Source organism: Pleurodeles waltl, chromosome 4_2, assembly GCF_031143425.1.
Source record: "Pleurodeles waltl isolate 20211129_DDA chromosome 4_2, aPleWal1.hap1.20221129, whole genome shotgun sequence".
Classification (NCBI taxonomy): Eukaryota; Metazoa; Chordata; class Amphibia; order Caudata; family Salamandridae; genus Pleurodeles; species Pleurodeles waltl.
The window spans coordinates 64,744,362-64,770,823 of record NC_090443.1 but is presented as its reverse complement, the minus strand read 5'-3'; positions in this window follow the sequence as shown (position 1 = coordinate 64,770,823).

Below are 26,462 nucleotides of genomic sequence, written 5' to 3'. Positions count from 1 at the left end.
TCTGACAAGTCATTTGTACAAGTGGGCCTTTGCTTGTGCAGTAACATCTCAGGACACTGAATGCCACAATGTATTGTACACAATGCTAACTTACAATCTGCATGCATACCTGACTCATTAGCATTGGAGCTAACTAAGACCGCATACATGATGGTAAGTAGGAGGTGACATGCCAGTCATCAATTGTAGGTTACAACATGAAATATCATTAATAAGAAGATATCACATACCTTCAGTCAGTTTAAGTACTGATTGATAAGATCTGCCCTGAAGTCTCCAGCTTCATCTTCAAGTGGCTCATCCTTACTTGACAAACCTGCATTTCCACCCACAGGTTCTGCTGGCTTCCCCTCATCTGGTATGAATGGTATCTGCTGTCTCAGGGCAAGGTTGTGGAGCATGCAGCAGGCACCAATTATTTGGCATACCTTGTTGGGTGAGTAGAGGAGGGCTCCTCCAGATATGTCCAGGCAATGAAATCTTGCCTTAAGGAGCCCAAAAGCCCCCTCCATGACATACCTTGCCCTTCTGTGGGTCTCATTGTAGCGGACTTCCCCTGGCATGGTTGGGCACCTCACTGGTGTCAACAACCAAGAACGGTTTGGGTAGCCAGAGTTCCCTGTAAGGAATAGTTACAACAATACAAACATATATTTTGGACATGCACATTTGTGATAGCACGAGATACAGTTTGCAAACACACATGTCAAATATGACTTACCAACCAGTCAGGCCCTCTCTGGGTAGATTTATGTCATCAACAGTGGTATATTGCTGTTCTGATTGATGAAGGAATCATGGACTGATCCTGGATACTTTGCAGACTTATGAAATGTACTGGTCTGCCAAACACACCACTTGGACGTTGAGACAGTGGTATTTTTTTCCAGTTACTGTATACCTGTTCATTGGCACTGTGGGGAACCAAGGTTACATAGGTGCCATCTATGGCTCCAACCACATGTGGAATGTGTCTCATAGCATAAAACTCTGCCTTTGCATAGGACAAATCTGCACGTTGGGAAAACCTAATGTAGCTGTCCAGGTGTTTCAACAATGCCACAGTACATCCTTCAAATCCAGACAAAAATGGGCTGAGACATCCCTGCAGTTAGGGTCACTGTATTTTGGACAGACCCAATGGCCAGGAAGTGTAGCACTGAGATGACTTGAACGGTGGGAGGTATGCTATTGGGATTGCGAATGGCAGGCATTAGATCTGGCTCCAACGGAACACAAAGACCCATAATTGTATGCCTTTTCAGGCAATAGATCTGTATAATGTGTCTCTCTTCCATGGTGTCTAGGTCTACTAGAGGGCGGTACACTGGAGGTTGTCTTCCTCTCCTCATGCCAGGGTAACTATGTGGGAAAATATTAGATTATAGGTAACTTTTACAATGTACACATAATGAATATGTTCAAATAGAGGTCACAAATATCTCTTTATGGTGTCAGATACAACATATGACATTAGAAGTCCAGCATATTGCTATGGATCCTATGACAGTCCCCTTGGTTTACATTCCCTGAATCCTCTGATGTACTACACATGCATATTTATCTGAGACTGTCAGTGTTTGATAGTCCAACTTAGTTTATATGTGAAACATATTTTTGCACCTTTACTCCATTGTCGTCGCACATAGGATGTTTAGAATAGGTTATCATTTCCATTTCCACCAATGCCTCTGTTACCCAGCTTTTACTACTGACATGCTCAATTAGACTGCTAAATATGAAGGCAGCACAACCTAATAGTTCGCACAATATAGAGAATCATCAATGACACAGATTCCATTACTTTACCATATATATAATTGCCTCAGAATGGCAGCTGCCTGACCTACTGTACTGGACATGAGTAAGTGACCTAACTCTGCCGACAGATGTCATTGTGGCAGTCACAACCACAGTGGACATTGCCATTGGAACACATTGCTGCCTTTGGCGGACCTGGGCCAATGGCGATGTCTACTGGCGGTGACGGTCATGTACGTGGCAAACGTGACTGCCATCTTCTGCAGTATTGCTCACTTGACTCCTGACACTGCTGACATCAAGACCTCCAATACCAGAGCTGCTGTCTACTGTCTCTGGTAGCTATCATACCACATCCTGCAGGTGATAGGGCCCCAGTCTTTACTTTAGAAGAGTTGGACAAACTCGTGGATGAGGTCCTATCCTGTATGAACAGTGATATGGTACACCAGAAGAGCCGGTGAGTCCAATGGTATACCAATGTATAAAAGGTGGAGTGTATGATGGTGAACATGCAATGTGAGGTAGTGAGGGATTGAGCAATTATGTCTGAGTGTATGAAACTGTGTACATGTGCATAGGTAGACATACAGTAGTGATACATGGTAGCTAGTGTGTACTCTAACTTCCTTAGACACAATGTGGATTGCAGCATTTACAACAATAATGGTGTGAGAAATGTTCATAGAGACATATCATGTTGTGGATAACCGTGTAGCCTGGTCATATGTGTCTAGCTAATACCAGGTACTGTTCATTCATGTTGTTTGGGAGACTCCACTTCACACATGGGCTGGCTGCAGATGGTAAGTTGTGAATGAGTTTTGACTGAGAAGAAGGGTTTGTTTGCCTGCTTACTGTGACTGAAGTGTTCTCACCACTTGTTTTGGGATGGTGCATGTGGACATAACTTTCTCCTTTTGTCTGTGTCATCCATGCAGGTCAGCACCAATCAAAAGAAGGGACTCTGGCGTGCCATTGCCAAGCAAGTGTGGACCCTGGGGATCCATAGTCGGTGGATCACCCACTGTAAGAAGTGGTGAGAGGACCTGAGACACTGAGCCAGGAAGACCACAGAGTACCAGCTGGGGATGTCTCCCAATGAGGGAGGAGTGCCCGTCGGACCTTGGCCCACATAATGGCACGCATTGTGGAGGTGGCCTACCCTGAGTAGAATGGGCATTTGAGGGCAACGCAGAAGCCACAAAGGGGGTAAGTACTGACTACACACATGTACATCCCTCTACCAGTTCAATGTATAATGTGTAAGTATTCAAGCTGTGACAATGTGGTTAGTGCTAAAAGCCAATGGTCCCCTAGTTACACCTAGGTGTATAGGTTTTTATATTGACAAACAGGTGCTGAGATGCTATTGTGTATAGAGATATAAAACTCAGCAATGTGAACCATATTGTACCAAAGCATGTGGTGATGCACATGTGACAGTGTCATATGTGTACCACTATACTGATCAATACTCCAGATATCCTGTTGGTAAGTAGTTCAGGTGTTTGGTCTCTGTCCATTCCTATTCCACTGGATCTAGCTCTATGTGTAACATAGGGGTTGACAAGTGAGAAAAAAGCCAATTATTCATGAGTTGTGAATTAGATGTAAACTCCATGTGAGGGTGTGATCTCAATCTGAAATTTCACATGGCATACTTGCTACACTTACTCAGAGGTTGTTAAGTGTGGAATGTACATTGGAAAACTTTGATGTATAATCAGGGTGGACATCCTAAATGATGAAAAGCATGGTGATACTTCATGTCATTGAAATGTGAGTTTAGACTATTTGTCCCTTGTACATGGTACTGTGAAGGTAAGTGGCTAGCCTTCTATTCCCTTAGCCAATGTATTTTAGGCATGCTACATAGTGCAGGACATCTCCTAAATATACACTGTTTTGCCAACATCATGTGTACATTGGTAATTTATTTAGTTTGGCATAATTACTTTAGCTATTCTGAATCTGTTTAGATGGATGTTAGTATAGCTAAGCTCAATTTACACTGACTTCATTGTGTTGCTGGTATTTTAGTTGACATTCACATGTTGGTGGAATGGTATATGTTATCAATCAACTTGCTGGAATCTAGGTGTATGTCTCAATCATGGTCACTTAATAGGTTATTTATGCCAGTGTAACTTTCCTCCAAAGATGTAAGGTTACTCATGCTTGAAGTGCTGCTAGTTATATTGGGATTTTGATAATGTTGATGTGAGGTTGATAATCATCAGCATCAGTAGCAACGTAAGTGGTCTACATGCACATGACAGGTGTCCATTATATTGTAGGTGTTGCTATGGCCCCTGGGGTTGTCTGTGGGCAAATCCTATGTGCTGAGTAGGCCCCTATTGCTGTATATGACTTTGTTTACTATGTAAGAATTACTAAGATGAGTATGACAAAGCATGTATCAGCCTTTGCAAAAACACTAATGACATGTGTTGTTGGAGTAGATTTGAAAGCTATTACACTCCAACTTTGGATATGCCAAATGGAGTAGGTGCATCTGTGTTTTTTGCCTTTGTGAATATTATTGACACCGTTACAAATTATGAATGTGATTGCTAAGCAACATGCTGTGTTGTAATTGGTATGTAATGAGGTAACCTTCATAGGACATGACATCTGTAATGGACTGAGCAACTGTAGATTTGGAGTATGTATGAATGTGATATCATGGCAACACTAATTCCTATTTATGAAATGTTGTTTCACAGTGATACCCTGTAGAGGAACATGCTGTTAATGTTGACATATCATCTTGTGCAGGTATAGTTTGTGTTATAGCTGTACTGATGGGGTGGTGACAGAGTAATCAGATAGTTGGCTTATGTTGTGTGTGATATTGTTGTCATATAGGGTTGTAGAAAGTATGTTATTGTGACATGATGTTGGCTCAAAATGATTTCTACTGGGGGTTGTTTTAATCATAGATGTGATGTTACTGCTATGTATGGTGTAGTGCATGTCTTTGTAAAGAATGTGATGACCCTATCTATCTCTAAGTTTCTCAGCATCAGCAGTCGAAAGATATGGGGCACAGCCTAGTGAGGAAGTTGCTTGCCTCGGGCCCGAAGTCATGATACCGCCAACACTGAGGGACCCAGTGGCCTGGAGGTTGAGGAGAGTGCCACAGGGGAGACAGGCTCCTGTTCTTCATCTTTGGAATCCTCCACCAGTGGACACTCCCTGGCGGTGGATACCATCTGGGACCACCCCAGCACCATCTAAGCAGCCCACCCTCCCTTATTACCACCGCCCTCCCTGTAGCTCCCCGCTCAGTTGGCCGTGCCTGCTCACCCAAGAGGGTGGGCGTCTCCTTTGCCGCAGGCACCTCTACCCCTGCCAGCCCTGCTTCCCTCAGTGAGGAGGCTATTGACCTTCTAAGGTCGATCTTTCTGGATCAGTTGACCATTGTGAATGCCATCCAGGGACTGGCAGCTCAGATACAACAGAGTAATACTTTCCTGGAGAGCATTTAGGGTGCCCTGGCTGGCCTACAGAGATCCTTTCAGGCTCTGGCCTCCACACTGATCTCAGCCAGTCATCCTTTGTCTCCCGTCCCTCCTCCACCTTCCTCTTCCCAAACCCAAATGCCCCTTCCCCAACCCAGCCAAAGCACACAGACAGAAAGGCATGCATCCACCTAAGCATCCAAGGGTAGCTCAGATCAACATAGGCACAATGTCAGGTTACATGAGTGTGCCGCCCTCGCCCCCATTTCCGATGGTATGTTGAGTGAGAATATGGCAAATTTGGCAATTTACAACAGTGACAGGTAAGCGTTTGTACTTGTGGTTGCTGTTGTCATCTTCTGCGTTGATTCTGGAGTCTTTGAGCGACTAGGAGCAGCGGGATGACTTGGAGTTCTGGTTCCATGGTGGCATCGGACGAGTATGGCTTCTTGCAGGTGAGTGTCTCCTTTTATGCAGTTCGTTTCCACCTGAGTTTCTGTGGTGGTGCAACCACAGCAGAAACGTTGGCGGTGTGCAAATGCCGACTGCAGGAGGCTACCGTTGTTGTGGGGCCAGACCGCAGTGGCGGTGCCAGCGGTGCCAGAGGTGCTTTGGCTGTTTTCTGTTGGGAATACCACCATGGTCATAATTTGACAGTCTTCTCTGCTGGCCCGTTGGTGGTACGACCGCCAACATGGCGCTTCTGAGACCGCCAAACTCGTAATGAGCCTCATAATGTTGAGATACATTATACAACAAGCTGGTGCACAAGAGGGGCTTAGGGGCAGCGGAAAGGGAGAGAAATGCAGATTGGTAGGGACACTAAGTAAGAGAAAGCACATTATTGTGTGAAATAACCGGCATTTTTAAGTATTCCCAAACAGCTTGAAGGAGAATGTGTTTGTTTTTATTTTTTTGTGCAAAATTCATGGTGAAATCCTACAGACGCCTCACCATACCCGACTGAAAGCCCCTGTTCCCAACTATTTATTACAAGATACATTACATAAGGGGGGTTTAACAAGCCACACACACCCACCCCTGAAGCTACGCCTCTGACATCTTTAGAGCATCAGGGTTATTTTTAGTGGGCGCATTATCTAGAGTAGGTATTAAACCCATCACCTTTTTGAAAATTATATAATAAATAAATAAACAAAATAAGAACTTATTTTCAAAAAGAACAATAAAATACACTTTCAGCACAGCATTTGAATATCGAAGGTTTACCCGTGTTAGTTCTATATGTCTTTTAATGTGCTATCTCCAATTAAATCTTCCTAGTTCAGTTTACCTACTACTGCACCTTTCTTTCCAAGATGTGGTATTCAGCCTAGTACATCGTCTGTTTTTTTCCTACTACTTTTCACCAAAAAAGGGAATGTGCAAGATATCAACGATTTTTGGGCCTGTGGCCTATAATGTCTCAGAATGATAATACATACAAATTATTCCTTCGGATCCTGGGATACTGGTATAACAAAAGTCACCTGTGATAAATGGGGTAGATTGGCAATGTATAGGTTTGAGCTAAGGGGCCGCATTTTGGATATTTTTACTTTTTCCTAGTTTTCTTTAAAAAAATGAATTTTAACTTTAGAACTACCACAGTACAAATTGAGTAGCACCTTTGCAATGGATTCCCATGTGCTTGTTTATTTTCCCTTGGATTCCAGGACAGTCTTTGTAGGAATTTCCTTTCTCTAACGTTTGTAAAAACGGTTCGTTTTTAGTGGCATTAACTAGCCATTAACTAGCCATGCTAGCATATGAAGACACAATGCTATGGAGTAAAAACATTTAATTCATTTGGGTTATAGCTCAGTCAGGGATGATGTTTATATCTGTTGAAAGAAGTTTTTGGTGCTACTTTCAGACAAAAACGTCAGTCTGGACTCCCTAGTTAGAAGCTGTGTTACCACGGAAAACTAGTGGACTTGAGCAAAAGGTGCAATTTGCTTAAAACTAGCAATATAGATACTGATCACAGATATGACTTTAGGTTCAAGCAGGCCACAGTAAAAAAAAAATCTGCCCAGAATGTGTATGGCAAATATATGTTGGCAGTGTTTTTCTCTGAAATCGATTCAGCACTAGGTGGCACTTTTGTGTACTGGAGGGACCCAGAACGGTTTATCATTCCTCCGCTCTCTCCAGGTTATATTCAGATGCAGCTTGCTCCAAGAGCTCAGTGGCAAATTACATTACCAGAACAAACCTGTCTGGTCTCTGCTGGGTCTTTTCAATATCTTGACCACGCAGACAACTCCAAATAGCTAACAATGAATGTTTCTTACTACTAGTTTGCCTCACTTTGGCCCAAATTTATACTTTTTGATGCACACCAGAGCTGGCGCTGGTTAGCGTAAAAAAGAATTACCGCCGGCTAACGCCATTCCAACGCACCAGGCGGGTGCCATATTTATGGATTGATGGTGCTGCGGGCTGGTTAGAGTAAATAAAAATGACTCTAACCCGGCAGCACAGGCATAGGGAAGAATGGGGGTTGTGCATCCAAAAATGGTGCAAGTCAGGTTAGAGTAAAAAATCATGGCTCTAACTGGACTTGCGCCATTTTTTGGCGCACATCCCCCATTGAAATGACTCCTGTCTTAGCAAAGACAGGAGTCATGCCCCCCTGCCCAATGGCCATGCCCAGGGGACTTCTGTCCCCTGGGCATGGCCATTGGGCACAGTGGTTTGTAGGGATCCCAAGTTAGGCCCCCTATGCCACTTAAAAATATATATATATACTTACCCCAACTTACTTGTACTTACCTGGGATGGGTCCCCTCATCCATGGGTGTCCTCCAGGGATGGGTTGGGGTGGCAGGGGGTGTCCCTAGGGGCAGGGAAGGGAACCTGTGGACTGCTTCCATGGTCAGAGACCATGGAAATGAGCCCACAGGTCTCTTAACGCCTGCTCTGACCCAGGCGTTAAAAAACAGTGCACATCAGACTGTGCGCTATTTTTTAAGGCCCGCCCCCTCCTGTGTGTCAGAATGACGCTGGAGTATAAATTAGGCGCACTGGTGTTTAAGTCATTTTTTGTATGTCATTAACGCAAGGCGGTTTCCCGCATCCAGAAAATGATGCACACTGCTGAATTTTGATGTTTGCGGGGTCGGCGTCAAAGTATAAATATGGTGTTAGGTTTGCGTTGAATTTGCGTCAACATTTTTTATGCAAACTCGGCGCAAACAGAGTATAAATATGCCCCTTTGTGTGTGCCAGCATTTGTAAATATAGTTCGATACCTGAGAGGATCACATACATTTTTTTCTTTCTCCCATTGCTCTGTACTGCAGATGTACCGTACCTGGTCTGTTGCTGCCGTTGTCAGGAAATTGCTGCACATAGCAATCCTCAGTTTGCGTAGTATTCCTAGCACCTGGAATTGCGAATTCTTGATTTATTGCAACTAGCAATTATTTGCTATAGTATTATTGCTAGAAACCAAGAGTATCTGAGCTAGTCCTGTATCCAATCATCCCAAGATCCTCTGATATTGCTAAGGATATACAATATAGGTTCTTGTGATATTTCAGTAGCTAGTAACCAGTGGCTTGACAAATGCCCCCGCAGCCCCGCACTGCGGGGGTTTCCGAACTCCAAGGGGCCCGTCAGCACAGTACACAGTTCATGAGTGGATCCAGAAGGGAGGGGGCATCCTCCAGGTACATTGCCTGGGGGACCACTCATGTTTCGTTACGTCACTGCTAGGAAGCCCTAGTATAACATGGGAATAGAGTATTCTATTTTGAAGGTCATTTAATGGGGAAACCATACGACATACCTTTCAACAGCAGTGTCGGAATTTAGACAGTTTAACACTGTATCTAGGTGCATCAGTGAAAGAAAAACAAGTTCTTGACATGAAAAAAAGAAGAAAAAAAAAGAAAAGATTGAAATGTAACAGTAATAACGACTTTAAGAAATTCATTTCAAGCGAAGAGGTCAAAAATTAAAGTTGTGCTCAATAAAGGCTTCAGTGTACATCACAGCAGGACAAACAGGATGCATACAGATGTAGTACATTTAATGTAATAAGCATAACGTACGATACACAAAACAATTATCAAACTTCAAGTATCAAATAGTAAACAATCATTTTAAAAAGTTTGAAAAAAATATAAAGATATGTAATAGCACGAAAAAACAGAGATCAAAAAGTCAGTGGTCTACACTTTACTCAACATTTAAAACGTAGCATACATAGAATACAAGAGACAGGTTCGTAGTTGTCCGCAATAGAGGAGAATGATAAGCAGTCCATAGTGTCATAGACAAACACACATTCATTTTTCATCTGTCCTCTGAACAGTTCGTCTCTGAAGTTTTCCTTAAATTGTAATTCAATATTTATTTAGTTCTTCTCTTTTTTTCCTTTCAGTTGCAAAATGTTTTTGCCCTTCACTGATGAAGGAGCTGGTGCACATATGGTATAACTATAGGATAATTTTGTTTTTGAAAACGATGTGATTAAACCCCTCTTGCAATTTCTATGACAACATCATAAGGAGTTACCACATTGTGCTGTTGCCCATACCATGCGGTACTACCACACTAGATAGGTAGCAGTTCCTAGTTCATGTGATATTCCTGTAGAATTCTGTCCACCTAAATTAGCACAGAATAGCTCTCAATCCATAGTCTCTGAAATGTGCATGTTTCAGAGTGTTCCAACTTTTGGATAGGGAGCCCTTTCACTTACATTCCCCAATATAAATATTGTTTCCCTTCGGCACTGCCTACGGCCTCCATCGACAGCTTAATTACATTAATGTTTTGGGGCGGGCTGTTTGTTAAGCACAGCACTGCTCACTTAACAGATATTCTTTCATTTGTAGATGTAGTTTCGGTTAGTACGCCTTGATAATGAATACACGGAGACCATGCTTGCTTGCTAACACACGTGGAACTGCGTCACCGCAGTTTGTCCTTTATTTATACCCGTGCTCTGCGCCCCTCCTGGACACACAAAGCACGTTATACAAACAGGGAGAGCCCGAATGGCTCCCCGCATACTCTTTATATCCCCCCCCATGTTTTACTCCACATGGACAGGGATTAACGAATAAACTTAAACAAATGATTGAACGTTACCCCACGGACCCCACAAGGGGAATGAGTGAAAGAAGACAATATATATAACAAATAAACCAAAATGCTGTAATTCCGGAACAACCTACATTCCCATCCCCACAAACACTGTCCACTTTAGACATCTGGACACCTTCTCATGCTGTCAACATCAGTCTTAAACAGTGTTCCGTCGCTGAAAGATGATAGCGAAACACAGTTCACGAACAGCCTAATTGACAGACAAAATCTTTCAGCTGACTACTTGGTACGGGATTGGGGCGTAAGTCATACCTCGCACTTCTAGTGCGCAAACCTCCATGCTCAGGAGCAAAACCAGGCCTAGTTTGCTCAGTTAGTATAGGCCCGGTGACACTCTCAGTCTCTTCAGACATCATTGATGGACCACATGTTATGTCATCCATTTCTCCTTCTTCTTCAGCCGACGCTCTCATGCCAGCTCTACGAAAATGTGACACGTTTTGTGTCACTCTCTGTCTTCCTCTAGCCGCAGTTATCATCGATCCTTTGACACCAATAATCTCCCACACCTCAGGCTCGAACGGTGTCCTAAACTTCCCTCCACCTCGCCGACATCTCACCACCACCCGATCACCTTCTCGAAACCCTCGATACTTGGCTCTTCGTTTGACACTGGCCTTCTGATTAGTAATTTCCCGTCGTCTTTGAGTGGCCTTAACATCCAGCACAGGAGGTTTCCACCTAGGACCTGATGGAATGCAGTCACGTGGAGACACCTTGAACATCAGAGCAGAGGGGGCACACCCAGTGGTGCTATGGTGTGTTTGACGATAAGCGCTCAAGAACTGTTACAAACACTGTTCACTGTCTTCTCTTTGCTCAACTCCCATCCTGAGGGCCCTATTCAAAGTTCGCATAAACCTTTCGACGTCTCCATTTGCCTGACGCCAGTAGGGCATTATCTTACGATGATGAATCGCCAACCCATCAAGGTACGATCGAAACTCTTGCCCCTGAAACGGGGGACCATTGTCTGTTCTAACTTCGTCGGGCAGGCCAAACAATGCAAATGTCTTCTGCAGAACTGGCCGTACATTTTCAAACGCCGTGGATGCTATAACCTCGACCACAGGGAATTTTGTGTAGGAATCGATCAAAACAGCGGTCAGCCTTCCATCTGGAAAACTCCCAAAGTCCATGCTCACCTTGGCCCATGGTTTCAAAGTAGCAGGCTCAGTCACCACTGGGCAACTTGGAGGTTCCACCGATGTAATGATACAGGAGTGACACTTCCCTACCATTTCATCAACTTGACTGTCCATTCCAGGGAACCATACTTTGGCACGTAACCTCGCTTTGGTTTTAGCAGCACCTTGATGCCCTTGATGAGCCAACTCAATCACTCGAGACCAGAGACACTGAGGAAGTACAATTCTCCTTCCCCTCAGAATCAGCCCAGCATTATCTGTAGACAGTTCGTCACGCACCTTCCATATACTTTGCATAGCCAGCTTCTGATCTGGGCAGGACACATTTGTCTTCTCTAAAAAATATTTCCATTTCTTATGGTTCAATGCCTCTTTAACATGACTCAGCATCACATCATCCTGGGTAGCACTTACAATGTCAGTTACGAGAAGAGCATTAGGACATGCCGACTGCACGACCATGCTGACAAAAACATCTGTGCTCTCTTCATCCTGCTCTTGATGAGCATCAAGTACCTTCGGAGAAGGATGGCGAGACAAATAGTCTGCTGGATTGTTCGCCCCAGGTCGATAAACGACCGTAAATCTATAAGGTTGAAGCAGAACGTTATGTGTCTTTCCCTTCGAATGGTTTTATTTGGCAACCGCATGTCGACACATAGGCGAATAGCTCCCGGTTGTTTAGGTTTCGGTGCAATCACCAACGGTGATACCCAGGGCGTAGGCCCATCTACCTTCTCAATGACTCCTTGGTCTTCAAGCAGTTGCAACTCTCTTTCAACGGCAGGGCGCAAATGGAACGGCACCCGACGATGCCTTAGCGCCACAGGAACCACACTTTGGTCTATATGCAGTTTAATGCGTTTCCCTTTCAAGCGTCCCAGCCCCTCAAAGAGTTGCGGGAACTCATCGAGAAGGCGTTCCACCTGAGTGTCATAAACTTGATGTGCAAAGAACACCAGTTCTAACTCTTCTGCTGGGTGACATCCTAGCAGAGTGCCGCGATCTCCAGCCACCACATAGAACTTTGCTTCTGTTGATCTGTCCCCACTGTTCACAGACACTTCCACCGTTCCTTTGAGAGGAAGGGGGTTTCGTCCTCCATAGTTATATATCTTGGTAGCCGTAGGGGTAAGTGGTGGGGTAGGAGTCAATTGCTGGAAGAGTGTTTCATCCATGACATTGTCAGACACCCGTGTGTCAATAAGTACTGATACCAACATGCCATTGACATGTACATCGCAGACAGTTCATGCGACCGTGCAAGAATCAGAATATCGTCAAGGGACATACCCTGCTGTCGAAGAATAAGCTTTCTTAAGGCATTGGACCTGCAGCCTTGAATGATCTGCGCTCGGATCTCTTCTTGCTGGTTGAGTCCTGTGCACGAACTCACTAGCTTTCTCAACCTGGTGTAAAACATGTCCATCGACTCGACTTCTGTTTGTTGCGCCTGTCTCAGTTTGAAACGTTCGTAATCAGAATTAAGTTGAGGATCAAAGTGTCTATTTAAAGCGGTTACCGCCGCGTCAAAATCAGACTTATCCCCTGTATCAGGAAGGGAATCAAAAAGCTCTTGTAGTTCATCCCCACCCATCAACAGCATTACAGACCTTCATACTGCCCCATCCGTTTCCCTTGTAGCGCAAAAATAGTTTTCTAGGCGATTTATCCACAAACGCCATCTGGGCGCGGCAGTGGCCGGGTCAATCAGTTGGCTAACGGTGGTAATGATGTGACTGAGGAGTGAACACTGTTGTTTAACTGTGCCGGGAGCTGGGGCTTTCCTGGTGGTGGTGGTGGTGGATTGGCATTATCTTGGGGCGGGGCACTCATATTTGCACTTTCATGCTCCACTGGTTTGCAGAGGCTAACGTTTTATCCTTATTTTCTTTTCTTTGAACTCCACTCTCCTTTTATTTTTCTTCTTTTTTTTTTTTTTTTTAAATGTCCCCTGTGGTCAGTGTCAGACAACCCCCTGCTCGTTTATGCTTTTTTTTGTTGTTGTGTTTTCTTTTCTTTGAAGAACAGGTCTCTGCCTGCCAGCTCAGATACAAGCTTACCGCTTACACCAGTCTCCGTTTTATAACGCAGAGACACGCCCTCTCCGAGCCCCTGCAGGGGAGAGTCTCCGGCCTCGGGAAGGCACTCGGCATTCACTGTTGCTCTCCCATAGCAACAGGACGCTCATAGGCGGAGCGCTTGACGGAGCGCTTCACTCCGCGTGATGTTTCCTTTGGGGCAGGGGCGTGGCTCACCGTCTCCAGCTTCCCCGGGCAGGAAGCCAGGTCGCACATCGAGCCGCACATTCTTCGGGCAGGACACGAGGCGGTCGGGCTCCACCGAGCCAGGACCAACGATCGCCCTCGTCACCGAGGCTACCCAGCGCCTCCACCTTTGCAGCATTCGACGCCGCACCTTCGTCCGCACCGGTACGTTTTCGCCGAGGGTGGAGAATGATTTCACCTCGTTATTGACATGTGATATATCGCATCAATTGCGTGGCATATCTGTTTCCCGCTCGTCGCCAATGTAGTTTCGGTTAGTACGCCTTGATAATGAATACACGGAGACCATACTTGCTTGCTAAAACACGTGGAACTGCGTCACCGCAGTTCGTCCTTTATTTATACCCGTGCTCTGCGCCCCTCCCGGACACGGAGAGCACGTTATACAAACAGGGAGAGCCCGAATGGCTCCCCGCCTACTCTTTACAGTAGACAACCATATCTGGTAGCTGCATCCCTCATTCTTTCTCTTTTGTTTGTTAATCTGTTTGCCTCAAGTATTCTGCGCATTCGCTGCATTCAGCGTTTGAGTTCCTGCATTTTTTTTTTTGCGGGAATTTCTGTTGAGCACATGTTTAGGCCTGGTGGTTTATACAGTGCACGACTCCTTCATTTGCCTTGCCTTGTGTGATTGCTAATGGCGCAGTAACCACCTTAAGTTGAGTAGAAACACGACCTACATCCTTCCAGTTGAATAATCCTTCTCAGTTGTTCCTCTGTGCTCCATAGTCTAAGTAATGCATTACGGAAACTGCCAGCAATTCTAAAAAAAGTACTGAGGTTAGCTCTTAGACTCAAACTGTGATACCGAAGCAAACTAACACTCATGAAATGACGCTAGCGCTTACCAATTAAAAACTCCTTATACATTGACTCTTGGGCCCATATGTATCATGCATTTTTACCATCGCAAAAGGCCGAATCGGGCCGTTGGCGACCACGAAAATGGATTTTAGTATGTATTGCGATTAGGCAACATGTTACCAAGGGCCAGATGTAGCAAATGGTTTTACCCATTCTGTGTCTATGGGAAAATGTGTTTGTACATATCACAATTTGGAACTGAGCATACTTACCCATCTGGTATTAGCAAGGGGTGTGTTCAGGTCGTCCCTTCCACAAACCGAATCGCAGACGTATGAATGAATGTTTTGTGACTGAAATGTGGACACAAAACATGTGCATTTTACCACCTACTTCTAGTAGGGGGTAACCCATTCTTAAACAGGAAGGGGTCCCCAAGAGACACCTTCACTTTTGGGAATGGTATCGAAAACGTTTTCTAAGAGCAGTCAGTGGTCCCACTGACCACTGCCTACTCTTAAATAGTGAAAAAACTTTTCATTTACCTTTTTCAAATTCATCCCATTTTCGTTTAAGGAAAATAGGCTGCATTTGTTTTAAAAAAAGATCACTTTCTTTAAAGGCAATCACAGACATTGTGGTCTGCTGAGCCCAACTGGCCTCCATCCCAGTGATTTTAGGGTTTCCAAATGGGTCGCAAATTGAGACCTCCCTCATTAATATTAACGAGGTAGGTAGATTTGCAACCCATTAGGAAACTCTAAATGAAACTCATGGAGTGTCACACATTCAAACAACGATTACCTAATTGTGATTCACACCAATTAGGTAATCGCTATTTTAAATAATGATACATCTGGCCCTTAGTTTTTTTTCTCATTACTGAGCACAGAAGGACTCTAGCTCTAACTACAGCTCTATTGTTCGTCTAATGAGGCTTCTCTTAAGTTAGGTTTTTCCCTCTTTGTTTCTATAATGTCAGACCCCCTTTGCACCTCCCTGGTCATTCAGTCTTGCTTTGCCTCTACTGTTCTGTATTTATTATTAGACTTTTACCTTCCATTCTCTGTTCTTCATCCATTTCATAATTTGATTACAACTCACGAGGACCTCTTTTTCAAATCACTCATGGAGAGTCTATGGGTCGAACTTTCTCACAGTAATTGGGACCCTAGTTTTTCCCCATTGTGACCTTAGGTAGAAGGACCCTGATACAATGCTGACACTATGTAACCTCTTATAGATGTACATTGTCTTGCATCGTGGTCCTGGCTGCTCATTCTATGTTTGTAGGTACCAAGATGCCCCTGAAGAAAGGTGGAGACCATATTTGACTATGTCTTGTTAAAACATACAGCCAGTCCATTGGAATGGGGAAATGCATTTTTTATTAATATTTTGGAACGTGTAGTCGACACCCCACTTGGAATTTATAATGAACACAGCATATTTTGTTCTCATCCTGGCTTAGGTCTAAACATTCATATTCTAATGGGTCAATTTTAAACAGGATTTCTTGCGCCAGCAGAACAGGGGAAAAAAAGAGGCCACTTGGAGGGAGGGCTTGCAATTTATGTAGCAATCAATAAAGCCCTAACTAAATCAGATTTAAACCTAAATACTTCGTTCACGGTGGGCATTAAAATCAGAAACTGGAGGTTTAAAGCAGCCACAGGCCTGCTTCTACTACTGAATAGCTATATAAATCCAAGACTTCTAGTAAAGCATCACACAATAATGCAAATCATAGCTTGGTGGAACAGTTACTACCAACCCGTGCCCCCATCCCATACTAATAACAGGAGATTTTAACTTTAACTTGGCTAATTATGATAAAAGGAATGGATTCTTGAAGAAAGTAGAAACTGAATGGAGAATTCTGCAACAAGTCTTGCCCTTTATAGACCTACCAAAAATGGATAATTTCTTCCTTAGTTTTTTGGAGGGCATTGGCCTCTGCGCTCTCAATGGAATGTATGATGGAACAACGAATGCTGGAACTACGCATGCCTGAACAACGCAGTCTGAACAACAATCATGTTGTTACCACGAATGCCTTTGCCACGCATGCCTTTACAACAATTCTTTTTTGTAAAAGCAAGACTAGTAAAGGCATGTGTTGGGACTGGCATGCGTGGTTCTAGCATGCGACCCCCCCCCCACCTGCCCTAAGTCCCAGAAGTTTCCCACCCCTAATACTAAAACTATCATGACCCCCACCCCTAAAACAAAACTACCCCAGATAGAGAGCACTAAACCCTTTCACTGACCTCCCCCACCCACCCTAAAAACAACCAATCCCCACCCCACCCCTCAAAACAAAACTACCCTGATCCCCCACCCCACCCCCAAAAACCAAACTACCCTGATCCTGCACCCACAAAAACCAAACTACCCTGACCCATCACCCCACCCCTAAAACAAAGGTTTCCCAACCCCCTCACTCCACAAAAACCTAACTACCCTGATCCCCCCACCCCACCCCACCTCAAAAAACAAAACTACCCCAACACCTCCATCCCGCCCCCAAAAACAAAAGTACACTGACCCCCCCACCCCCAAAAACCTATCTGCCTCGATCCCCCACCCCATAAATTAAACTACCCCAACCCCCACCCCTAAAACCAAACTACCCTGATCCCCCAATCCCAAAAATCAAACTACAACGACCCCCCACCCCACCCGTAAAAACCTAATTAACCTGATCCCCCACCCCCAAAAACAAAACTACCCTGAGCCCCACCCCCAAATACCTAACTACCCTGATCCCCCACCCCCAAAAATCAAACTACCTGACCCCCGCACCCCACCCTTAAAAACCTGACTAACCTGATCCCCACCCCCAAAATCAAAACTACCCGACCCCCCCACCCTACCCCCAAAAACAAAACTACCCTGACACCCACACCCAAATACATAACTACCCAGATCCCCCACCCCCAAGAACCAAACCACCCCGATCCCCCACCCCCACCAACAAAAAACAAAGTACACGACCTCACCCACCCCCACCCCCAAAAAACAAACTAACCTGACCCCCACCCCCTAAAATCAAACTACCCTGATGCCCCCACCCCAAAAACAAAACTACCCCAATCCCTCCACCCCGCCCCAAACAAACAAAACTACCGGACCCCCCACTGCAAAAACAAAAGTAACCGACCCATCCACCCCCAAAAACAAAAGTACACTGACCCCCCCGCCCCCAAAAACCTGCAACAGAAGAAAAACCACTGTGACGGCATCAACGACGCAGCTGACTTCACTGTTACTTGACAACACCTCATGGAACCGTGCCCCACATCGCACCGCAGCACAGGTCTCACCACTGCCGCCACCTGACACTTTCACCGAGCTGCTGCTTTCACCATGACCTGTGGTAGCCACACTCTGCATTGCCTTGCTCACACTGCAATCTTGTTTTATACAGATAAATATTGGCTATTTATTTTAAACTTGTGTGGTGACCTTTTGTACTGATTTCACTGTATTACTGTGTGTTATGTACAAATGCTTTATACATTGCATCTGAGATAAGCCTGACTGCTTGTGCCAAGCTACCAAGGGGGTGAGCAGGGTTATCTGAGCTGAGTATCTCCCTTATCCTGACTAGAATGAGGGTCCCTACTTGGACAGGGTGCAAACCGACTGCCAACTAGAGACCCCATTTCTAACAGAGTGTGATCAAGCGATACCAAAATTCACCCCCAAGAATTAGAAGGGAACATTGTGGCGCTTCGTTCCTGGATATCGCACATCCAATCCTTGTAGTTCAAAAACGCAATTGACTCTCAGTCCACTCCTTATTATTCACCCAGTCACCCTTGGAGTACCAGGAAAGAGCCATAGAGAACTACATCTTTAAAGTCAGCGGTGAAGGCACCCCTGGCTCAAATGCCTGCCAGCATCTATTTTTAAACAAGACACAAGTATTGGGCAGCAACTTTTTTAAAATTGTTTAATCATTGGGTGGCAACAAATTCAGTACCTGCTTCCTGGTGAGGCTCTGTGCTGCGGGCAATTTATAAAAAGGATCCTTATGCAAACCCAGAGAGCTACTGACTAGTTGCCTTGCTGGACACAGAGGCTAAATATTTTGCAAGGTTCCTCCTGGAAAACTTAGAAGTGGGCAGCATCTGAAAATCGAATTCCTTTTAACCAGACCGGCTTTAGGTCGGACTTAAGCACTTTAGACAATCTGGTAGCATTTCAAATGCTTGTAGGAAGATCACTCAGCAAAAACCATTTGCTCCATGCTTGCATTATTGACTTCTCAAAGGTTTTTGGCCATTTCAGTGGGGTCTTACTTTGGAAGAAACTCCAAGGGACTAATATTCCATCAATTCTCCTTTCAGCAATTCAGCTCCTGTACACAAACATGTGGGTCCAAGTCAAGCTGGGAGAAAATCATCTGCTGTCTTCCAAAATTCAAACAGAGGACTGAAGCAAGGATGTGTTCTAGCAGCTCTTCCTTTTCAACTTATTCTTGGTGTATCTTAAAACTCAACTAAGCCAAGCAGACTCTCATCCCCCAAAATGGCTCAAAAAGTGATGACTGCCTTGCAATATACAGACAATGTAGTGCGACTGAGCCAAAGCAGTATCGTCCTCAAACGCTACTAGACGTTCTGGACACATATTGCAAGGAAAATGAAATGTTGGTCAAACTGGAAAAGACACTCTCATTTTCAGGAACTGCCTCATCAAAAAAGGCTCAGGGCACTTGGGCGGAGCCACTGTTAAGAGAACAAATTTGTACAAATATTCAGTGTTTGGCTCCAGGACCATGCATGTCACCTATAGATTTTGAATGTTCTGAAGCCAAAATTTGCCTCACTCATTTTCGCCTTCCGGGAATCAAACCCCTCACTGAGCCATTACTTCACATAGTAATTGTAACCTTGGCCTATTGTGCTGAAGCTTTTCCGAATAAACTGACATCGTTTCTAAATGTTGCACAATGCAAAGTCTTTCACATCTTTTCCCGTCAACCACGAGACGCTTTGCTGTCACAGACAAGGCTTGAATTTGGCCTAGTCGAAGAAGACCTTGCCCATAAATCAGGGCTTTGGAAATACTTTTTTGAACTGCCTAGAGCAGACACCAAGATCCTCAAGGCACTCATTTGGGAAGAAATGCATATGAATCAATCCAATGATGCCTGGACAAGTGCTATAAAAGACGCACTCTCAATGCTAAAACTTGAATCACTAAGGCCAACCTTTAACAAAAAAGCAGTTTACATTTTGTCTTACTAAACAAGACACATCTAGTTCATTACCGATAAGGAGGCACTTTGATGCAGAAGCCAGGCTTGGATGCCCATTACTTTAACACTTACAAGTATTTGACACCACAAGCAATCAATATATTTATAAAGCGCACTACGTACCTGTTAGGGTTTCAAGGCGCTGGGGGGGGGGGGGGAAGCTCTGCTACTGGTCGAAGAGCTAGGTCTTGAGAAGTCTCCTGAAGGTGAGTGGGTCAGTCGTAGGTTGGTAGGGAGGGTGTTCCTTGTCTTGGCGGTGAGGTAGAAGAAGGATCTGCCTCCGGATGTCTTTCAGTGGATGCGGGGGACGGTGGCAAGTGCGAGGTCTGCGGAGCGGAGCTGTTGGGTGGGGGTTTAGAAGTTGAGTCTGTTGTTGAGGTCCGCAGGTCCGGTGTTGTGGAGTGCTTTCTGTGCGTGGGTGAGGAGCTTGAAAGTGATCCTCTTGTCAACGGGGAGCCAGTGGAGTTTTCTCAGGTGGGGAGTGATGTGGTTGCGGCGAGGTACGTTGAGGATCAATCGGGCGATGCATTTTGGATGCGTTGGAGGCGTTGTAGGTGTTTTGTCGGGATGCCTGTTTAAAGTGCGTTGCCGTAGTCTAGCCTACTGCTGACGAGGGCCTGTGATACTGTTTTTCTTGTGTCTGTTGGGATCCACTTGTAGATCCTGTGGAGCATGCGGAGAGTGTTGTAGCAGGAGGAGGAGAGAATGAAGCCCAGATTGCGTGCGTGGTTGGTCGGTCGGTGTAGGTGGGGTTCCTAGAGATGTTGGCCACCAGGAGTCGGCCCAGGCGGAGGGGTTGGGTCCGAGGATGAGGACCTCCGTCTTGTCTGAGTTCAGTTTCAGGCGGCTGTTTCTCATCCATTCGGCAATGGCCCGCATTCCCTCGTGGAGGTTGGACTTGGTGGTGTGTGGGTCCTTGGTGAGGGAGAGGATGAGCTGGGTGTCGTCGGCGTAGGAGATGATGTTGAGGTTGTATCGGCGGGCTACTTGGGCGAGGGGTGCCATGTAGATGTTGAATAATGTTGGGCTGAGGGATGAGCCCTGGGGTATGCCACAGATGATTTTGGTGGCTCTGGAGCGGAAGGGGGAGGCGGACTCTCTGGGTTCTGTCGGAGAGGAAGGATATAGTCCATTTGAGGGCTTTCTCTTGTATTCCGGCTTTGAGGAAGCGGGTTCTCAGAGTGTGATGGCATACCGTGTCGAAGGCGGCTGAAAGGTCCAGGAGGATGAGGGCTGATGTTTCGCCATTGTCCATATGGCGTCTGATGTCGTCTGTGGCGGCGAGGAGCGCGGTCTCGGTGCTGTGATTTTGTCAGAAGCCATATTCGGAGGGGTCCAGGATGTTGTCTTCGAGATGGCGAGCCAGTTGTGCGTTGATGATTTTTTCTATGACCTTTGCAGGGAACGGGAGTAGGGAGATGGGTCTGAAGTTCTTTAGGTCCTGGGGGTCTGCTTTGGGTTTCTTAAGGAGGGGGTTGATTTCAGCGTGTTTCCAGCTTTCAGGTAATGTTGCTGTTTCGAAGGAGATGTTGATGACCTTCCGTAGTTGGGGAGCGATGGCTGCGTCTGCTTTGTTGTACACGTGGTGAGGGCCTGGGTCTGATGGTGATCCGGAGTGCATGGAGTTCATGATTTTGCGTGTCTCGGTGTCACTGACGTTGGTCCAGGCGGTTAGGCGATTGGCGCGGGTGGTGTTAGCCGGGGTGGTGTCTGGCGTGGTGGGTGCGGCTGTGGTGTCGAAGCTGTCGTGGATGTCGGTAATCTTTTGGTGGAAATAGGTGGCAAGAAAGTCGCAGAGTTCTTGTGAGGGTGGAATGTTGTTGATGGTGGCGCTGGGGTTGGAGAGTTCCTTCACGATGCTGAAGAGCTCTTTGCTGTCGTGTGCGTTGTTATCTAGGCAGTCTTTGAAGGAGGATCTTTTGGCTAGTCTGATTAGTTGGTGGTGTCTGCGGGTGGCATCTTTGTGGGCCATGAGGCTGTCAGGTGTGTGTTCGGTGAGCCATTTATTCTTGAGTTTCCGGCAGATACGCTTGGAGGTCTGGAGCTCTTCGGTGAACCTGGTGGCTTTCGTGGTGACTTGGTTGTGGGTGGACTTCTTGAGTGGTGCGAGGGAGTTGGCGCAGTCGTTGATCCACTGTCTGAGGTTGTGGGCGGCGGTGTCTGGGTCGGCGGGGTCATTAGGCGGCTTCTGGGCAAGGGCGTTGGTCAGCTGGTCTTGGGTGACTTTGCTCTAGTGGCGGCGGAGTGGCTGTAGGGTACGGTGGTGCTTGACCTTTTTCTGGAAGGTGAAGTGGATGCAGTGGTGGTCAGTCCAGTGGAGTTTGGTGGGGTGGTCGAAGGTGATGTGGGTGCCTGTGGAGAAGATGGGGTCAAGGGTGTGACCGGCTGCGTGGGTGGGAGCGGTGACGAGTTGTCTGAGGCCGAGGTTGGCGAGGTTGGCGATCAGGGTGGTGGAGTTGACGTCGTTGTTGTTCTCGTGGTGGAAGTTCAGGTCCCCGAGGAGGATGTAGTCTGTAGAGGCGAGTGCGTGGGTGCTGGCGAGGTCCGAGATGGAATCGCTGAAGGGTGCACGTGGTCCGGGGGGTCTGTAGACGAGTGTTCCTCTGAGGGTGGTCTTGGGGTCGGTGTGTATTTGGAAGTGCAGATGTTCGGCAGTCTTGAGGGTGTCGTCCGTGTGGGTGAGGACCTTGAGGGTGGCTTTGTGGGCGATGGCTATTCCTCCTCCGATTCCGTTTGTGCGATCCCTGCGGGTGATTTTGTAGCCCTCTGGGATGGCTATGGCGATGTCTGGTGCGAGGAGTCGTTCCACCGGGTTTCGGTAAGGAAGGCCACGTCCGGGGCTGAGGTGTCAAGCAGGTCCCAGAGTTCGATGGCGTGCTTGCGTGCGGAGCGGATGTTTAGGAGTATGCAGTGGAGGTGGTTGGTTCTGGTTGTTGGAGGTTTGGTGGTTCCGTAGTAGGTGACGCAGCGGCAAGAGAAGGAGACGGCTCGGGGGAGCCGAGGCGCTGTGGGGGGGGCAGGGGGTCAACACGGGCGTCGAGAAGAGAACCAAAAGCACGGAGAATACAGAGCAAAACCAGAGAACCTAAACGGAATAACACACGGAGTGGAAACATAGAGATAAGAAAATGTAGACAGAAAGACACGGGGCAGAAAACAGAGAGCTGGACACGGAAAAGCACACAGAGTTCAAACAGAGAGCTAAGAAAAGGTAGACAGAAAGACACGGGGCAGAAAACAGAGAGCTGGACACGGAAAAGCACACGGAGTTCAAACAGAGAGCTGGAAGGTAGACAGAAAGACACGGGCAGAGAACAGAGAGCTGGACACGGAAAAGCACACAGAGTTCAAACAGAGAGCTGAAAGGTAGACAGCAGACACGGAAAACACGGAGTGGACTAGGCAGAGAACACGAGAAAACACAGAGTGGACAGTAAAAACAGACGAGGTAACACACAACAGCTGAGACAAGGTAACTCAGGACAGGGTGAACACACACAGCTAAAACAAGACGTCACTTACCACTAGGCACCAGGGATGGCCAGCAGGGAGCAGCGAGGGTGGGGGGGAGGACACGGGGACAGCTGGGTGTCGCTGTTAGTGCGGGGAGGGATCCAGTGGCCACAGAGGTCAAAGGTCACTCTCCGCGTCGCGCAGCGACCGCCATTAAGAAGGGGAGGAGGGAGGGAGGAGCAGCTGGGAGGCGGGAGGCATGGACGAATGGGGGCTCGAGGGTGGCGGGGGCCGCAGCGGCAGGAGAAGGAGACGGCTCGGAGGAGCCAAGGTGCTGGGGGGAGGGGCAGGGGGTCAACACGGGGTGGCGAGAAGAGAACCAAAAGCACTGAGAATATGGAGCAAAACCAGAGAGCTTAAACGGAATAACACACGGAGTGGAAACAGAGAGCTGTGAAAAGGTAGACAGAAAGACACAGGGCAAAAAACAGAGAGCTGGACACGGAAAAGCACACGGAGTGGAAACAGAGAGCTAAGAAAAGGTAGACAGAAAGACACAGGGCAGAAAACAGAGAGCTGGACACGGAAAAGCACACGGAGTTCAAACAGAGAGCTAAGAAAAGGTAGACAGAAAGACACGGGGCAGAAAACAGAGAGCTGGACACGGAAAAGCACACGGAGTTCAAACAGAGAGCTGAAAGGTAGACAGCAGACACGGAAAACATGGAGTGGACTAGGCAGAGAACACGAGAAAACACCGAGTGGACAGTAAAAACAGACGAGGTAACACACAACAGCTGAGACAAGGTAACTCAGGACAGGGTGAAAACACACAGCTAAAACAAGACAGCACTTACCACTAGGCACCAGGGATGGCCGGCAGGGAGCAGCGAGGGCAGGGGGGGTGGAGGACACGGGGACACTCTCCGCGTCACGCAGCAACTGCCATTAAGAAGGGGAGGAGGGAGGGAGGAGCAGCTAGGAGGCGGGAGGCGGGAGGCGTGGACGAATGGGGGGTCGAGGGGGGTGAGCATCTTTGACAGAGAATTACAGACGCGATAATAAGAACAGGCTGCTGCAAATCCGCTTTGACAACGCACAGACATTCGATCATTGGGCAAAAGTGATTATAGAAACGTTTGACAAAGCTGTGCCTTATTTGTAACAACCGGTAATAATCACTGGTGCACATTTTATGCACTTGCACTTTCCATCAATGATCGGGGCCTCTGGCTCCACAATAATTTCAATCAAGTTAGGACATTCCAACGCGCAAAGACGTTCTACCTTTATGGACATAGTGGATAAGTGCCCGGCCTCCAGATACTTAGGCCCGTTTTTATGCAGGGTGCTGCACCACTTTTAAAACGCAGAGGTGCGCCATATTTGGAGGAATAGGGCACACCCCTGAGTTTCCCCCTGCACTGGCACTGAATTAAGTTGCCAGCGCCAACGCAGGCATCCTTGCACCATTTTGAAATGGTGTCTGTGTTGAGGAGATAGATTGTTTTTGTGAAGGAAGGTGTCCCTTCCTGCACATAAACAATCTATAATGAGGATTTGGCACTTCTATGTGTGCTGCAAAATGCAGCACACATAGAAGCTCCAAAACGTCATTTGGAATGATTGTTTATGTGTAGGAAGGGACACCTTCCTGCACATAAACAATCGTCCATAGTATTTTGCTTCTTCAATGTGTGCTGCATTCTGCAGCACACATAGAAAAAGCCAATAACGAGGAGGAATAAAAGCATTCCTCCTCATTTTGCCATGCTAACGCCACCCCTGGGGTGGCGTTACTTTTTGACGCTGCCTCAGGTTTACGACAACTCGTAAATCTGAGGCAGCGTTAAAACTAATGGGTGTTGCGGTGGAAGGCCCACAGCAACACCCATTGCACGCCCCTCTGATGCAGAAAACTGCATCGGAGGGGCCCAAAAATGTGGCGTTACACCTCCTTGTAAATTTGGAGCAGTGCTTAGCGCCACCAGAACCTCATGAAAAGTGACGCTCCGGTGGCGCTAGGAGCACTTAAATATGCCCCTTACTACTATAAAAGAACTAGACGTGACAAACAGTCTGCATATTCGGGCATGACCTGTGAAATACATCTCCAGGGCAAAGTAGACTCTGATTTTAGGCAGGGAGATTGGAGCGTCATTTGGGCTTTTTTTTAGTATAGTTTAATATTGGACACAGTCTCGTTCAATTTTGCACATACACACCCTTATTTCTTAATAAGGGTACTTGACGTGTTTGTATTGTAGCACTTTACGTCCCAACTTTACATATTCCACTTGTACATGAGCACACAAGGTATTAATACTATAGCACTTTACTATTCCGAAGCACATTTCAATCGTCCTGCATCAATGAACTTATTAAATAAAAAAAGAACAGCAGACTTTTTAAAGCTTTTAAAAAAAAATTTCGTTATAATCAGAGGGATTATTAGCAGAGTCACATTTCATGCTTTTAAAAATATATGGAATGCTTTTTATTACTTGTTATGAAAGTGAAGGCTTTCACTCTGTTTTAAAATAACATGTTCTGACCCAAGTCGTATACATACATATAGCTTAATTAAAACCCCTCACTAACCATTCATAAACAGTGGTACTAATTATTAGAGGAAATATGATCTATTTTTGGCCTGGTATAGAATTACTCTTGAGTTTTGAAAATATTTACTCACATATCAATTTCCAGCACGCATCTATCATAGATGCAGGTTTAAAAATATAGGGCCAGATGTAGCAAGCCTTTTGCGCCTCGCAAACTGCGAAAAACGCAGTTTGCGAGGCGCAAAAGGCCAAACGCGATGCACAACCGCAAATTGCGAGTTGGTACCGACTCGCAATTTGTGGCTGCGACTCGCAAATAGGAAGGGGTGTTCCCTTCCTATTTGCGACCGCATCGCCATGCAGAGTTGCTTTGGGACCGCGAATGCGGTCGCAAACCAACTCGCAGTTACCATCCATTTGAAGTGGATGGTAACTCATTCGCAAAAGGGAAGGGGTCCCCATGGGACCCCTTCCCCTTTGTGAATGCCACAAAAACATTTTTTTCAGAGCAGGCAGTGGTCCTATGGACCACTGCCTACTCTGAAAAAACCAAAACTAAATGGTTTCGGTATTTTTTCTTTTTT